The 16401-nt window shown below is 40.9% G+C and overlaps 2 pseudogenes across 2 annotated transcripts; one reads left to right on the top strand and one right to left on the bottom strand.

Annotated features, from left to right (window-relative positions):
• The first annotated feature begins 2320 nt into the window (after positions 1 to 2320).
• On the top strand, positions 2321 to 4061 carry LOC143605571 (uncharacterized; annotated as a pseudogene). Its single transcript, XR_013148566.1, has 5 exons — positions 2321 to 2485; positions 3143 to 3317; positions 3396 to 3479; positions 3557 to 3760; positions 3834 to 4061. The product of XR_013148566.1 is annotated as an uncharacterized LOC143605571 (transcript).
• Positions 4062 to 4092: 31 nt separating this feature from the next.
• Positions 4093 to 15813, bottom strand: LOC143605572 (U-box domain-containing protein 34-like; annotated as a pseudogene). The gene is made up of 10 exons (XR_013148567.1): positions 15541 to 15813; positions 15109 to 15224; positions 14675 to 14763; positions 14279 to 14544; positions 14097 to 14205; positions 13191 to 13457; positions 9388 to 9392; positions 5419 to 5571; positions 4479 to 5228; positions 4093 to 4391 (listed from the first exon to the last, which is right to left on the bottom strand). The product of XR_013148567.1 is annotated as a U-box domain-containing protein 34-like (transcript).
• Between the last annotated feature and the right edge of the window lie 588 nt (positions 15814 to 16401).

Here is a 16401-nt window from a genome sequence, read left to right as displayed (position 1 = left end):
ATGCTCAAAAATTAAAAGTGTATTCATGAAGCAAAGGACATATTCGTAAGCTCCTTATCAACTAGGCGTGTATTGTATTTGAAGTTATAATGGAATTTATAAGCGCTTATAACTCAATGGTATATTTAAATTATACAATTTAAAAAGTTATTAAAGAAAAAACCAACAAAATGTAATAAATTATTGCTTAAGAAAGAATTTTCTACTTTTACAAATTACTTTTAAGCCAAGCTACTCCTACTAAAATTTACTTATACGTATTCAATCGTAAACATAGCATGTGGCTAGAACATAAATTTATATATTCTTAGTTATTGTATATTGTGTAATCAAATAAGCTAGTTTTTTTATACTATTTTGTCTACTTTCATACTTCTAGATTGAAAACTAAGTTATACTTAAGACACGTTTATTATTTATTTTATGAATCAAACAAATAATTACTTTTAAACTTAAATTCTGATTCTTCGAGCGAGTAACATAGCATGTGAGAAAGCAATTTATTAGTTTAAAAAATGAATAAGGAAAAGGTAAAAGAAAATAATATATTGAAACGTTACTATCGCAAGGGTATAAATATGATATAAGGTGTCAACAAAATGGTCAACATATAAATGGACTTTACATAAAATGATAAAAAAGGACAATCACTGTTTTGTAAATTCTGTTGTTTCCTGGAACATATGTTTCCAACAACCATAATTAACTTAATTTGACCACATGCTAATTGCTCAATAAGTTATTATTGGCTTTAGAGCACATAGAAGGTGAGTTAGGGTCTAAAAGAACAAGATAAGGCTTAGCTTGTAATTATTATAATTGAAAGATTATATTTCATAGAAACATCCAAACGATTTACAATAAAGTGACAGGTAAACGGGCAAAAGTTTTTTATTATTATTTTTTTGAAAAATATAAGAACTACTAAATTTTGTTTGTATTGTTCACTATTCACATCCAACATTTGGTATATCTCGATTGATCTAGTAATTTTTGTTTAGGAGTGTAAATTAATCGAGTTGTTCGTGAGTTATTCGAAACGGGTATTGCTAAAAAAGGTTTTAATCGAAACTAGTTTAAACAAGTTTGCTCCTAAGTTGCAGTTAAATGAGCCCATCTTCTAATACTAATTTTGACTAGACTTGAAAGTTGAAAGTTGAAAGTAGATCACTATTTATATCACTTTAATAATATTGTTGTGTATAAAAACACGATTAAAAAAAGTAACTAATGATATTAACTCTGTTATAAATAAAATAGTGACAAACCTACTGTTGCGATTGAGATGCGGGAATTTGGTTGAAATTATAGAGCGATAAGAAAACTCGGTTAAAAAATAAACCTAAAAATTCTAGGAATATATGAAAATTTATAACAAAAGGAAATTAGAAAAAAACGGGGGATGCGGGTTGAGCCCGGGACCTGTAGCGTAATTGTTTAAAGAAAAGAATTATATAAGTCTACGAGTCATATAGTAACTATATTAATGTTTAGGGATAAAAACATAAAGTGGTTAAAGGAAAAAAAAAAACAAAATTGTGGCCTACTCAAAGAAAGCCAGTTGCCCAAGTGTGATTTACCATAACCGATAAAGCATGCTAAGCTATTTGGAGGCGACACATGTCTTTGGGACGATGTAGACCTGACAAAATTGTTTCTACACTTTGTAGATTAAAAATTATTCGTATTTAATTTTATTTTTTTCACATATTGCTGTTTCAAGCCCATTATTGGCTAGCACTATCACATAAGTGGTGTTGTTGCCTGTCTTTGCTAAGAAACATCATATTTCGAATAAAACGCCAACCCAAATTGCAATCAGTTATTATGGACTCATAAATATTTTGGTAGCGCTTTTGTTACCGATGGTGATTGATGGGAGTCCACTGGGCCGTATGGTAGTTGATGAAGGGAAGATGATGGGCTCGGTTTTATAATATATTTTGTAACAAAAAGAATAGTCCTTAGACATAGTTAATTACATAAATGGTCCTCATTCTAGAAAATTAAAGGTTATTTTAGTCTGTTTACCGTAAACTTACAACGTATTACTTTACCTAATCTAGGGGTGTTCATCGGTTCGGTTATCAATTTGATTTGTTCAGTTATGAGATTTTTTTAAAATCAAACTAGTCTCTTAAAAGTAAAGGCCATGATAAAAAATTGAAGCATAAATTGAATACATAATTCAGTTTTTTATTATAATCAAATCGAAAATCGAATTCTGATTCAGATTCAGTTTTTTCGATTACGAATACAATTCAATTTTTGGTTTTTCTAAACACCCCTAAGTCAAATCTAAAAAATTGACGCAAACTACCCTCAGATTTGGAAGAAATAAGAGATAGGTCTGGTACAAACAAGTGGTGTTGAATCTCTGAAACCGAACATAACAACATAAGACAAACAAACACTTGACACGAGTTCATCATCCGCCATGGCTGTTCACCTTCCTTCATCTTCAACTCTTGTTCCTCACACCAAGGTGACTGCCTTGTTTTATGATACACTGATTTATTTATCTATCATTTGAAATAATATGAATTGATGCGTGGATTATTAAAAAAATATATAATATGAACTGGATTTGAGGTTATTGATATGTCTTAATATAAAACCAAATTGAAAATCTTTACTCACAACTTTAGCTTCATGTATGTATTGTAGCTCAGGCATATGACACTGGTGTGTGCAGTGTTCACTGTTCGGTTTGGTTTTGGGTTAAAACCGAACCAAAAACTAAAAATTCGGGTTTTAAAATTCTAGAGATCGTTCGGTTTCGGTTTTTTCGGCTTCATTTTTTTGGTTTTGCCATTTGAGCATGAAAATAATTTTGCCCCAAAATAATGAATTTGGGTGCAAATCATTTTGTTAGTTAATAACTAGTTGATTATTATACATTTAAGTTTGCACATTTATTAAGTTCTTATAAATAACTTAAAAAATAAAATTAAAAATCTTTAAATTCGGCTCAGTTGGTATTTTTTTTATTTTGTTTTTTACTACATTCAAAACCAAAACCGAACCGTAAGCTCGGTTTGTGCAAAAACATAAAACCAAGCCGTCGGTTTTTGCTTTGGTTCTGTTTGGTCGGTTTGCACACGAGACATTCACTAATGGTTTTTCTGCTACCTAATTATAGTTGAACCGTGCTACTATTTGCCCCATTACTGTAAATATACCAGCAAGGGAGAATATTATCCAAAAGGTACTTGCAAACAGAAGGCATTTTGTGCTTACAAAAGCTAAAACATAGTTAGAGGCAGATATACATGAAAAAGATTCAGTTACCTCTGAAGCCGTTGATAACGAGAATGGTAAATCTTTCAATCTTTTGTTGGTTTCAAGCTGTTATTTTAAGTTTTAAGTTTTAACTCTCGTAGCCATCCGTGCAGATTTTGGAGTCGTAAATCTTCACCATGTGGGAATACTATGCGAAAACCTCGAGCGATCACTTCAGTTTTACCAGAACCTATTGGGTATGTTGCATTTTCCTTATATATAATATTTCTGGTTTATAAAAAAAAATAATCTTTTTTATGTTTTATACAATCAGGTCTGAAGATAAATGAGGCAAGACCTCATGATAAGCTTCCATATAGAGGCGCATGGCTCTGGGTCGGTTCCGAGATGATTCACTTAATGGAACTGCCAAATCCTGACCCTGCAACTGGCAGGCCCGAACATGGAGGGCGAGATCGCCATACTTGCATCGCAATTCGTGACGTCTCAAAGCTAAAAACTATATTAGATAAAGCCGGTAATTATTATTCTTGCATCTCCTATATGTTTTTTTTGTAGGATCAAGTCCAATTTAAGAATTTTGTTTTCAGGTATTCCTTACACCCTTAGCCGCTCGGGAAGACCAGCAATCTTTACCCGAGACCCTGATACAAACGCGCTTGAATTCACACAGATTGATTGAAGGATTATGCAGAATATACATAAAATGTTTATGCGGTTTCTGAAGATATGTATAGTAGCTTAATAAGATCTCCATACAGAACATGTATGTATACAGACCGATGCATTCATAATAATAAAACAATCATATTTATTATGTCCCAAACCCATAATTACAGCTGGATTTAAATATTTGAGAACAAATGATATTCAAGATAAGTCATAACTGCAGAGAAATGAAATGGTTTATAAACACTTGGGTTTTAGAGACATGGAGAACAAATGTCTCATGTTGAACTCTTTGGGGATGCTGACTGTAACCGCCAGTCTTGTATGGCTGACCGCAACGTGTGATTGGGAGTTAACGTCTTATGCTGTAGCCGTTGTTTTGTCACGGGTGATGCGTTTTGTCTTTCAAGCCATATTTTTATAGCTCTATGTTCATATGTAAAACCATCAGCAGCAATGTGAGGGTCATCCATTATTTCCTATATTGACAAAGAAATCGAATTTGTAATAACAATAATCAACATATTATATCCTTTTATATAAGCATATATTATTATAATTTATACCTGAACAATTGGACAATAAAAGTGACTAGGAGCATCACTCTTGTTTTTCCCAATCTTTTTACTCATATCACCAAACTCATGAAGTTTCTTCAAAACCGGGAGTACTTCGGTGTCAAGATTGGGTCTATCCCTGCACCGAAGACTACAGCATTTAAGCCCTAACTGAGTCAACTCGGCCACTTCAGCTACTGGCCAATCGGGTATCGACTCATCCAATATGTCGAACAATGTACCACAACTAACAGCCGATTCAACTTTCGATATAACTGTTTTCGGTGAAAGTAATGTTAACAGTTGCAAAATTATAACTCCGAGAGCATACACATCTGACTTTGGTCTAACCGTGCCAGTCCTATGATACTCGGGGTCAATATAATACATAGTACCCGCAAGAATAGAATCCTTGTACTCTGTTATATAATCAGGGACCACGTCTGTAACTAGTTTTGCCATTCCCACATCTCCAATTTTGCTGACAAAGTTTCGGTCAAGCAAGATATTCCCGGGTTTTAGATCACGGTGTATTATGGGTTCGGGTTTTGAGTTGTGTAAGAATGCAAGGGCACAGGCTACTTCAAAAGCTATACGAAAACGAGTGTACCAAGAAAGATGATATTTAGGGTTTTTTTTGGAGATAAAGTCCTCTAAGCTTCCGTTTTCCATGTATTCATATATTAGACAACCTTTTTCGGGGCACGCTCCAAGAAGTTGAACAATGTGTGGATGGCTTAGTTGACTCAAAACCTCGACCTGCGTAAAACCAATAAAATGATGTAAATGCTAACAAATTAACAAGTTAATTGTGGGGGTGTCTGGATGCATGGTTTTGGGAGTGAATGAGAATTTGACACCGCTATGTGATTGAACTTGCATAGTCGTGTGCATTCAACCAGTATCGATATTATATTAACTAGAAGCATATAAAGAATTCAATTCAAACCTCTCTTAAAAACTCGCGTTTCTTTTCAGATGTATCTGAAGAAAGAACTTTGATTGCAACCATGGTATGATCAAGGCTACATTTGTAGACTTTACCATATGCTCCTTCACCAATCACCTTGCTTTTCGAAAACAATTCTGTAGCCTTTTCAATCTCGCCAATTGCGTATCTTTTGTAGCGTTTGTCGCCAACAAGTAACGCATCAACAATCTGTTGTTTCTCTGAAGATTCCTTTGAAGATTCCTTCGAAAACAATATGTTGAAATTCGAAGAGTTGGTGGAAAGATAAGAACAATCCAAACCTATGAAACGTCGTGCGACGGTTTCTTCTGACTGTGTCAGGACGTGCAGGAAGTTATGGTGACGTGACAGTACATGGTCATTCCAGACGCTTTTTTAGGCGCGTGGGCGCGTGGCCGCGGAATTAATGGTATGCGTCCTGTCAACAGCTGTTGCCAGCTTGCTTTTTGCCACGTGTCATAGTTTCATTGCACATTCGTTTTCTCTCTCTTCCGCATTAATTTCATCGCATTAATTGCGATTAGTATATAAAGGGGGAGAGGGTTCTTTGTAATCCACACTTTCACTCTTCTCTTCATCTTCTAAGCGATTTCCGGCGAATACTCACATTTTCAGGCAAGCATTCTATCGAAATCGTTTTCTTCTTCTTTTACAAGATGTCTCGTGATCTCGAATCTACAGCTGATGACAAGAGTACTGCTGGCGAGTGCCAGTGTGCTCTGCCTGGCGATCTGTATCGGTACGTCGTCAGGAAGTTCATGCTCGAGTCTCTCGAGCCTGAGTTTCCTGAACCCCATCAGACGGTGTACGATGCCCCCAGAGGCAAGATCGGGGTTTATGCTGCATTCTTTGTTTATGGGAATCTTAGGTTCCCATTGACAAAGTTTGTTTACCGTGTCCTTGAGAGGCACGGTGTTCATTTGACCGAGTTGCACCCCATGGCGATCGCCAAGATTCGCCACTTCGAGTGGGTGTGCCGGATTTTGGGCATTGAGCCCTATGTTGACCGCCTGATGACCTTCTACACTTGGAGGTGCATCCAGGGGTGGTACACGCTGATAACCCGAATCAAGGGTTTGAAGATTTGCGTAACCGAGCGCAGTCTTCGCGCGTGGAAGCGGGAGTTCTTCTACATCTCCGCTCGCGCCATCCCCCTTGCCATGAAGTTTAAGAATGGGCAAGTACTTCCCAGCCTTCACGCCTCCAACTACGAGGAGGCGGAATGGTTTTCGAAGATATCCCGAGTCCAATCTCCGGTTTACCGGTTTGCGGAGTCCGGGATGGTGATGCTGGGGATGAGCCGGGTGTGGAAGGCTGCGGATGCGCATAAGATCCCAATCGTCCTCGAATACGGTTCGAACTCTGTTCCTTACGGTATGCTTTGTTTCTTTTTGTTGATTTTGAATTTCTTCTAACTTCTTTCCTATTTATTTCAGAGGGGAACGACTTGCAGTCGCTCCTGAACCCGCTGGAGGCTGACGGTCCCGCTCGGATGGGTACTCGCGCTCTAGACGAGAACGAGTTGCCCATCCTAGAACAAACGGCGGATCGGTTCGTGGAGGTCTATCCGCTAGGCCATGAGATCCTTAGCGCCCGTCGGCCAGGTAAGGCGCTATTCGACCCTCGACCCCTCAATGTTGAAACCTCTGCTGGAATTCCTCTAATCGTATGTTCTGATGAGGAATCCGCAGATGGTCCTCCGTTGGTGCGGAAGAAGAAGGCTGCCGGCGGGAAGGGGAAGGAGAAGGTGGCCTCCACTGCCGATCCGGTGCCTCGGTCTGACTCGGAGACCAAGAGCGAAGAGGTGGCGGGGAATCCCGGTGGTGATAAGATCACCATTCCGGAGGCTGTGACAACTGTCACCGAAGAGCCCAGGATGACGACGGTGACCGGCGTGAAGAGGCCGGCTCCATCGGGTTCATCCCCGCCCGTCCGTACTTTCAGGCTCAAGAAAACCCGTAAGTACAACTACCTTTAGCTTTTATCTTCATAGCTTAATATCATTTAACACTTATCTTCTTTACGCAGGCGTGGATGTTGACGCATTCCAGGGTGGAGCGCAGAGGAGTACCTCTCCGCCAATGACGGTAGGCTTGGTCAGCCTACCTGAGGCGTCGACCCAGGCGCCTGCGCCTGCTTCCGCTGGTTCAGTTGCTCACTCCTTTGAGCCGATTGTTCCAGCTGTGATGACGTCACCGCCGGCTGTGAGTGCTATTTTTACAGCATCCTTCACCGAGCCGGCGGTTACTATTGCTGCGGATTCCGCGGCGGCGACCGCGGCGGCTGCTACCATGCCCCCGTCATCGGCAACGACGGCCGATCCATCAGGTACGCATGGGGCTTCTCGCCAATCCCTGCCACCTTCCCATCTGCCTGACCTCTTTGATGAATTTCCCTTGGGTTCAGGTGATGGGTTCGGCGGCTATCGGCCTGTTATTGACCCTACAGGTGCGTAGGGTTCTTTTGGCCCATTTTTTATATATTTTTTATCATCTTTTCCTAACTGCTTTGTTTTTTTTGCAGTGTCGGATTCCAATGAAGTGTATGTTCCACGATGGAACATTCGCCGAGGAACAACCCTTCGCACCCCTGTGGAGTGCGTGGAATGGGCTCGTCACGCTGCTCCCAGTGGTGCGTTGGGGGAAGCCATGGCTAGCTACCAGGAGGGTAGGCTAACCAATGAGCTTCGGGTTCTCCTGGCCCGGATGCAGCCGCGCCTCGAGCTGCTTTGTCGTGAAAACGACAAGTTAAAAGCAGCTCGCCTTAAAGAAGTGGCTCAGGCGCGGGCTGTCCGGGAGGAGAACCAAAGGCTTTCCGCATTGGCTGCGGAAAAGGAGAAGGCCTTCAAGGCCCTCGAGGTTGAAGTTCAGGCTCGACTTGAGGCCCGTTCCAAGGCTGCCCAAGCTGTTAATGAACAGCTTCGGCTGGCTAAGGAAACTTCAAGGAACGCAACCGAGAGGGCCACCAAGGCTGAAGCTGTTGCTGAGCCTTTACGCGTGGAGAATGAGGAGCTTAAAGCCAAATTAGAGGCTCTCCAGCAGGCTCATGATGCCTTGGCGATGGAAGACGCCAAAAAGCTCCAAGAAATCCTAGACGAGGGGGGGTGCTTGACCATGCTGAGCGTAAGCTAAAGGGCGTCGAAGAGGCTGCGGCTAAAGAAGTGTTGCTTGCCAACCTCAACAAGAGTGAAGCCGATCGCGCCCGTAACGAAGCTCAAGCTGCCCTCCAAGAAGCCCTGGTTGCCAAGGAATGGCTTCTTCGAGAAGCGTTGTCTCAGGTAAGCTTTTCTTGTCTTTACGCTTTTCTTTGTAAATAGAAAAGGTTTTGACACTTGTATATTTTCTTTTGTAGGTTGTGCATCGAGTCTTCGCTGAGACGTCGTATGACGATGCTATGAGCGCAGCCCTCAACGCTTCTCACGAGGACGGGGAAAAGGTCGGCTTCCTGCTTGGTCTAGGGTTCGTTGAGAAAGGTATCCCGCCTTCCAACTTCCCTTTGTACAATGTTGATACTGAAGCTGTTTACGACCAAGCAGTGAATCAGTATGCCGCCTTCCCGCATCCGGTGGTGGAGAAGGTGAACCAAGTTGCTGCTGCTGATGATGGGCTAGCTATCCTTAAAGCTTTCCTTGAACTGCCACGATCTACTGATGGTGCTGGTCCAAGTGGAAGTGGCCCTGAAGCCTGATCCTGAAGATCCCTTCCCACTGCTAGGATAGATTTAGCTTGTATAGATTTATTTTCTTGTAGGCGGGTAGTTACCCGACCATTCTTGTAATGAATCATTGTGAAATATAAATCTTTTTGCGGGTAAGACCGCTACTTTCGTTGGGTTCCTTGCTTTGTAAACGTTGTATGACTTGCATACTTTAGTTTAAATTAGCAATTTTTCAAGTGTTTAGAATAAGTTAACCTTTGAACGTGGTAGATAATAGGTGTGAAGTTTTGCTTCCTCTTTCGTGATTGTGCGGGTAGGACCGTCACTTGCACTTGGTAGGATGGCTAAACTTTACCTATATCTGACCTGCGTGTAGGTTTTCCTCATCTTTTTTGAAATTTCTAAGTGTTTAGGATAAGTTAACCTTTGAACGTGGCAGATAATAGGTGTGAAGTTTTGCTTCCTTTCGTGATTGTGCGGGTAGGACCGTCACTTGCACTTAGGGTGGCTAAACTTTACCTATATCTGACCTGCGTGTAGGTTTTCCTCATCCTTTTGTTAGAAATTCTCTGTTCTGAATAACCGTTCGACGCGCGGTTGTTAATAGGTTAGTGTTCAGTTTCCTCTCATGATTCATGCGGATAGACCAACACTTTCATTTAATGGGATAACTGAACTTTTCCCCTTCAACTGACCTGCGTGAAGGTTTGTCGTTTTTTGGGTTTATGCGGGTTTTGCCGCCTTCCCCACGCAACGACTTTCCACGTAATTATGCGGTGAAAACCGGCATATTAGTGTTAAATAAATTAACCGTTCGACGCGCGGTTGTTAATAGGTTAGTGTTCAGTTTCCTCTATCATGATTCATGCGGATAGACCGGCACTTTCATTTAGTAGGATGACTGAACTTTTCCCCTTCAACTGACCTGCGTGAAGGTTTGTCGTTTTTTGGGTTTATGCGGGTTTTGCCGCCTTCCCCACGCAACGACTTTCCACGTAATTATGCGGTGAAAACCGGCATATTAGTGTTAAATAAATTAACCGTTCGACGCGCGGTTGTTAATAGGTTAGTGTTCAGTTTCCTCTATCATGATTCATGCGGATAGACCGGCACTTTCATTTAGTAGGATGACTGAACTTTTCCCCTTCAACTGACCTGCGTGAAGGTTTGTCGTTTTTTGGGTTTATGCGGGTTTTGCCGCCTTCCCCATGCAACGACTCACTTATGTATGCGGTGAAAACCGGCATCAGTGTTGATAGTTCATAAAGTATAAATGTAAAATCATCAGCGTCGATGTTTTAAGGAGAATCATTTCCATTAGAAGTGGCTCCTGGCCTTTTCTTTACAAATTTGGAATTGATTTACATGCAAATTGTGTAATTGAGCTCCCTTCCATGTTGGGATGGGAGTGCCATCGAGCCGATACGCACCTGGTTCGGGATCTCGTTCTTTACGCAGCATGTAGTCTCCACATTGAAGCTGGAATTTTATTCGTGTTTTCCCCAGCTGGGGTTCTACACGCATCAGCCTGCTCAGCGTTCATTGCGCCACGAGGTGCGCGAGCGTCATATCTCTCACAAATGCTTCGACCATGTCCTTCACGTCTATGCATTCTTCGGTGTTGTGGCCTTTTGTCCTGTGAAAGTCACAGTATTTGCTCCGATCAGCATTGTGACGATGTCGGATTATTTGAGGCTTTGGCCATGGGAGCTTCTCAGTAGTGAATATCTCGGTGACGCTTTTGGTGAGCGGCGTCCATCTGGAGTTCTTGTTCGACTGTACGTTATCCCTTCCGCCTAACCGATGCTGCAAGCCGGATGAGGTGTCAAAGTTTACCCTTGACTGCCAAATGCCTAGCTTCCGCTTTTTGTTTAATCGGGCGGTTCTCTTGTTTTCTGGGTGTAGAGGTTTGTGCTCTGTGGGAGATCTCTACCCAGTTGCTTCTCCATTTCCGCAAAGCGTTTAGCTGCTGTCATGATGGCATCCCATGTGGATGGCATGCCATCTTTACCCGTTAAGGTGCGGATGAGCTCTGGGTCGTTCGCGCCCTGGATAAAGGCAGCGCGAATAAGATCTTCGCTGATGTTACCCAGACTTATCTTCTTCGAATTGAAGCGAGTGATGAAGTCTAGCAAAGATTCATCTTTTTCTCGAATGCACTTGAGGATTGTCCATTGCTCCTCGGTATACTTTCTTTGCTGGCTGAAGTGTTGGCTAAACTTCTGTTGGAAGTCAGCCCAGTCGTAGATGTGGTTGACCGGTAGACGATCGAACCACGCTCTAGCAGCCCCGACAAGCGTCATTTGGAACATGTAACACCACGTGGGTTCCGTCCAACTACTGACGGTTGCCCCCGCTATGAATCTATTCAAATGATCATCTGGGTCGGATATACCATCATATGTGCCTATGCTGGACATTTGTTTGGCACTTTTTGGGGCAATTGCTTCTGCAATGTCCCTTGCAAATTTGGACGTTCCTGCATTTGCAACATTTGGTCTGAATGTTTTGGAGAAGTCTCGTGGACTTCCACCTGTGCTTTTTGGTTTGAAGGCTTGTCCAAAATGCCTTCTCGGTTGGGAATCCGTTTCCTTACGCTTCCCTTTTGCCCTATGGCGAGGGTTCGCGTCGGAGTCGGACTCCTCCGAGTCATCCAAGTAATCTTCGAATTCGTCAGCCTGTTGGACGGAACGCAAGCGTTCGTCCAACTCAGCTTGGAATTCCCTCTGACGTGCCTCTGCCCATGCCTTAACTTCATCGAGTGTTTGGCGAGGGAGTCTTGTTCGTTTTTCTAACTGGGTTTCGGTGAATCCCAGTGAGCGATTATTTACTGCACTTGCCCCAGCTTGGGTAACTGGGGTAGTGTTCGTAAAATTTACTTCACTTGCCCCGGCTTGGGCAACCGGGGTAGTGTTTGTAAAAACTGTGTAGCCGGTATTCCCCCCAGTAGCTGGGGTTGTGGTTACCGGAGTTTCTTTAACCATCTTAGAAGTTTGAAAAAACTGGAGAAAAATGAAGTTCTAGCTTTATGCACGGATGGCGCCAATGAAGAAACACTAACCGGACCCCGGGCAGATTACTGGTAACCTGGGGGTTAGATAGCTGTTTCCCACGAGGGGTTAGACCCTGAGAAGATGGTTCTTCTGATAACCTGCAAAACAGACACCGTGAGCTTGTCACTGAGAAGGGGGGGGGTTCCTCCTTGTGACCACCCTCCGGCGTGAGAATCAGACTAGGTTGCTCTTTAAATATAAATGTATATTAAGAGATTGCTAGAGCAGATATCAGGTATAATATGATGATAATATGTTAAGATAAGATGATCATACCATTCGTGGTATTTATAGCCGGAGGTAGGTTTCCAAGGAGGTGTGGCCTGCTGAATAGTATTCCTGTTCAACCAACAGTGGCCTACGCACGTGCCCTGCTGGTAGTTGGTGAATAGGCAGCGGCTGATAGTGACCAGGCCTGCCGTGTACTATTCCTTTTTCACCAACTACATGCTAGGCACGTGGTATGTCAGGAGTTGGTGAGTAGGTAGCGGCTAATAGTGACATATAGTACAGGAGCATGCTGCTCGCCATACTGTTGTCAATGAGCTGTCGTATCTTTGGACAGATCTTTTGCCCATACCTCGTCAGGTACAGTAAAGATCCTCAGTATCGTACGGACTGGCCCATTTGGGCGGGAGTATTCCCCCTCCCGCCTTTGTGCGGGAATGTTCCCGGCTTGCTCATTCCTTCTTCAGGTGACTGCTGAATTATTATGAGAGTTAAGCCTTGTGCGTGTAGCCATGCTGCGCGGGTGGCCTTCCCTGATGGCCGGTATCCGTAACTGCGGGAACAGGCGGAGTACCTGAAAACCATTGGTAGGCGTTTCCTGCGGGAACAGCTTGCGTACCGCACGTGAGGACGTCACGTCTCTGAGCGTGGTGGGTCCTGCTGATCCAGTTGGTTTCTGCGCAGACGTTCCTTTAGTATAGTCTTGCGGGTTCAACCGCGCAGACGTCCGTTTAAGGAGTCTTGCGGGTTGAACTGCGCAGACGTCTCTTCAAGGTGAGTCTGTGGGTCCAACTGGGCTCTGCTGGGACCTACCTCTTCAGTATCTTTTGTAGCGTTTGTCGCCAACAAGTAACGCATCAACAATCTGTTGTTTCTCTGAAGATTCCTTTGAAGCTTTTATTTCTGCTATTTCTCTTTCATGTGCCTCTTTTTCGAGATCTCTTGCCATTTCAATTTCTTTAATTGCTTCCAGATGCTTTTGTTTTTCTTCAGCAGCAATTTTTCGGTATTTTTCTTCACGTTCTGCTAAAGAATTCATTCTTTTCATTTCTTCATTTCTATCAAAAGAAATCATTTGAACTTGCACATGGTAATGTTTCATCTTTCATAAAAGTCCACATTTTTATTTTGCTTTTTAGTCCGGTTTGGGTCATTTTGTTCAGTTGATGTAAAAAACGTTAGTATTTTATGCAAAAACAACCATTTCTTCCAGTAAATTGTTCTGAATGAAAACAAAATTTAAGATTTCTTGCAGCAACAAAGAGTAATTATGAAATCAATACTTTCATAAATTTTTCCCATGATGAAGAAATTGAAAGATGATCTGATCATTTGATAATTTGGGTTATGTTTTATTTGTTTTAGAGGTGGCCGTTCGGACCCATTCATATACAAATGGGTCAATTTGGGTTATGTTTTATCTGTAACACGCCAAATAGGTTAAGCTAAAAGATTAAACTAAAAAGGAAACAGGCCAAACGGATTAATTAAATGTATAAACCTTCTAAATCTCTTAACTAAAAAAAAGAAAAAATTATACGTTTTTATAATCATATTTAACAGATAACCTACTACCATATTTACAAGAAAGTGTTTGCGGGTCAGCTCAGCCGAACCACGACTGTTTGACCCAGAACTGTTTTGACCCATTGACCAACCACCATTTTTTATCCTAGTATGATTCATGGTTCCTGCAAATGTATAAAAACAAAGCAAAACTCCTAACCTTCTTTTGTATATGGACAAGCTCATCACAAGCCTGATTGTACATACTGACAGCATTTTGTAACTCAAGCCTTAGTTTTTCTACTTCACCCTGTAAGTTTGACTGCAAAAAGATATTTACATGTGTTAACATTAAAATAAGAATGATATAAAGTAACGACAAATTTATAAAGCACCTGATCAGAACGTGTAGAAGACAGAGAACTTCTGTTTGTCACTCCGGACTGCAAAATTGCATCACCCAAGCTCCTCATGGGAGTGCTGGTCATAGTACTAGAATTGATTGAAGCTTTCTCATGGTTTGATATTTGAGAATTTAAACGAGTAATGTCAGTCACAGATGACGGGGCATATGCACTTTCCATATCGTACTCGTTAGAAGAACAGCTTCCACACCATAGGTAACTCATGCCACACGACATCCCAGCCATGGAAACGCTCTCTGTAGTTAACACCAATATGTAATTTTGTCTATTACTTGTTTAATCAATAATTAGTGTTCCATCATATATGATTAACAAATTTATCAGTAACGACGGTGTAGAGTTTACATTTAAGTCAACTGTGATCACCTGAATCAGAGATGAGACCGTCTCTGGACACAACATATACATCTATGGTTCTTGGAGCAAGTTTTAGAAAGGACGAGGGTACTGACTTCCTAAAAGCAAACATTAGAAGTTAAAATTAATAATTCCGATACATAATGGGTTTTGGGTTTTGCCTGTTTAAACAACTTATGTTACGAACAGAAGGAGGTAATCAATTTACGGAAAACAACTTATTTCATGTTAAGGATAGACGTTTATAACAATCAGCAATCTAATCAGCTTATTGAAAACAACTCAGTTCTTTCTAAATTAAGCATATAACCACAATCACGTTTATTTATCCAAACGCTCAAAAATGCTTATCTGCTTTTAGAAAACAATAACCAAAAAGTAGTTTAAATAAACGAGCCCAAAAACTCCTTTATTAAAGATAAAAATGAATAGTGATAGTATACCCTTTGAGCCAACTGGAAGAGAATGAACCAAGAACCAAACTATTAATCCCTGACTCAGATGCATATCCTACAAGACCTGATGCAGGGTCATCAGCTTCCAGCACCAAAGTTTCTATCTGCAAAATAGAAGTGTTTAGTTACAACAAGACAACCAGTAAAAGATTAACTAGATTTTTAGCACAAAATATTAATGTGCTTTTACTTTTATTGTGTTTTAGTCGTTTTTTTAGTCCTTTTGTACAATGAGTGATCAAAAATGTTCTTTTGCCTCGTTTGGGTCAGTGTGATTGTGGGCTTGTTATGAAAGTTTTTGTCCGGTTTGAGTCATCAATAAAATATCCTATAAAACTTTGAGAACCCAAATGAGGCAAAAATCCAATCTTTTAGTGACTTGTATGCATAAAAAAGGTATAATGACAAAAAAAGAAGCACCTTTTTGCCTTTGCAGAGTTTCTTGAAAGGTATAAATACTTCTTCAGCTTGTGATTTCATGTCTTTCATATACATGGCCACCACATTAGCATCTAGCTCCATAATAGAGACTTGTTTTCCTGCTGCAGATGATAAATGCTCAAGATTTTAAATACGAAAATCATATATGTTGCTTCTTCGTTGCTAGATAAACACAACTTGTTTTTCAAATGTTACATGGAAGTTAGAATATTTCCTTTCCAAAAGATTTTTAGGTTTGTCATCATTAGAAGTATACTGATGACATTACCTAGGATCTACAAGATCTCTACATTTCTTTCTCGAATGATACTTCGATATCTGATAAACAATCGAATAATTTTAGCTGTGTCGATTTCATCAAAGGAGAGGGGTAACATACTAACATTCCTCCTTGTGGTAAAAAAGATTCAGAGTACACACCACCCCTAATTTATGTTCTTTATATTCTACAAACTGCACAACTGGTTCAAAAACTTGTATCAAAAGTTGTACAAACATACTTAATGTCTTCTTCAACAACTATAGTCACTTTTATATCAAATTCCTATATACAAATCTAAATTTTTTCCTCCATTACAAAATTACTTGATCCACCGTTATGTAAATCACTACATACCAATTACCACTCAAGTATAAGATTAATTCGCTTAGATTATATTAAACACCATGAACTCAAATTAGGTTTGGGAAATTGCTGATGGGGGTGTACGTGAGTCGGTTCAGATTGAGCTAAAAACAAACTAAAATGTCAGGTTTTGAGTTTTTGATAACCGTTTGGTTTCGGTTTTTTTTCGGTTTTTGGTTTGCATTCGGTTCAGTTTTGGTTTTGCCATTCAGCTT

This window comes from Bidens hawaiensis, unplaced genomic scaffold (assembly GCF_021521415.1).
Source record: "Bidens hawaiensis isolate Kalapana, Puna unplaced genomic scaffold, B.hawaiensis_p1.1 tig00070168_1, whole genome shotgun sequence".
Taxonomy (NCBI): Eukaryota; Viridiplantae; Streptophyta; class Magnoliopsida; order Asterales; family Asteraceae; genus Bidens; species Bidens hawaiensis.
Note: the sequence above shows the minus strand (reverse complement) of the source record. Positions and strands in the feature narration are given on the sequence as shown.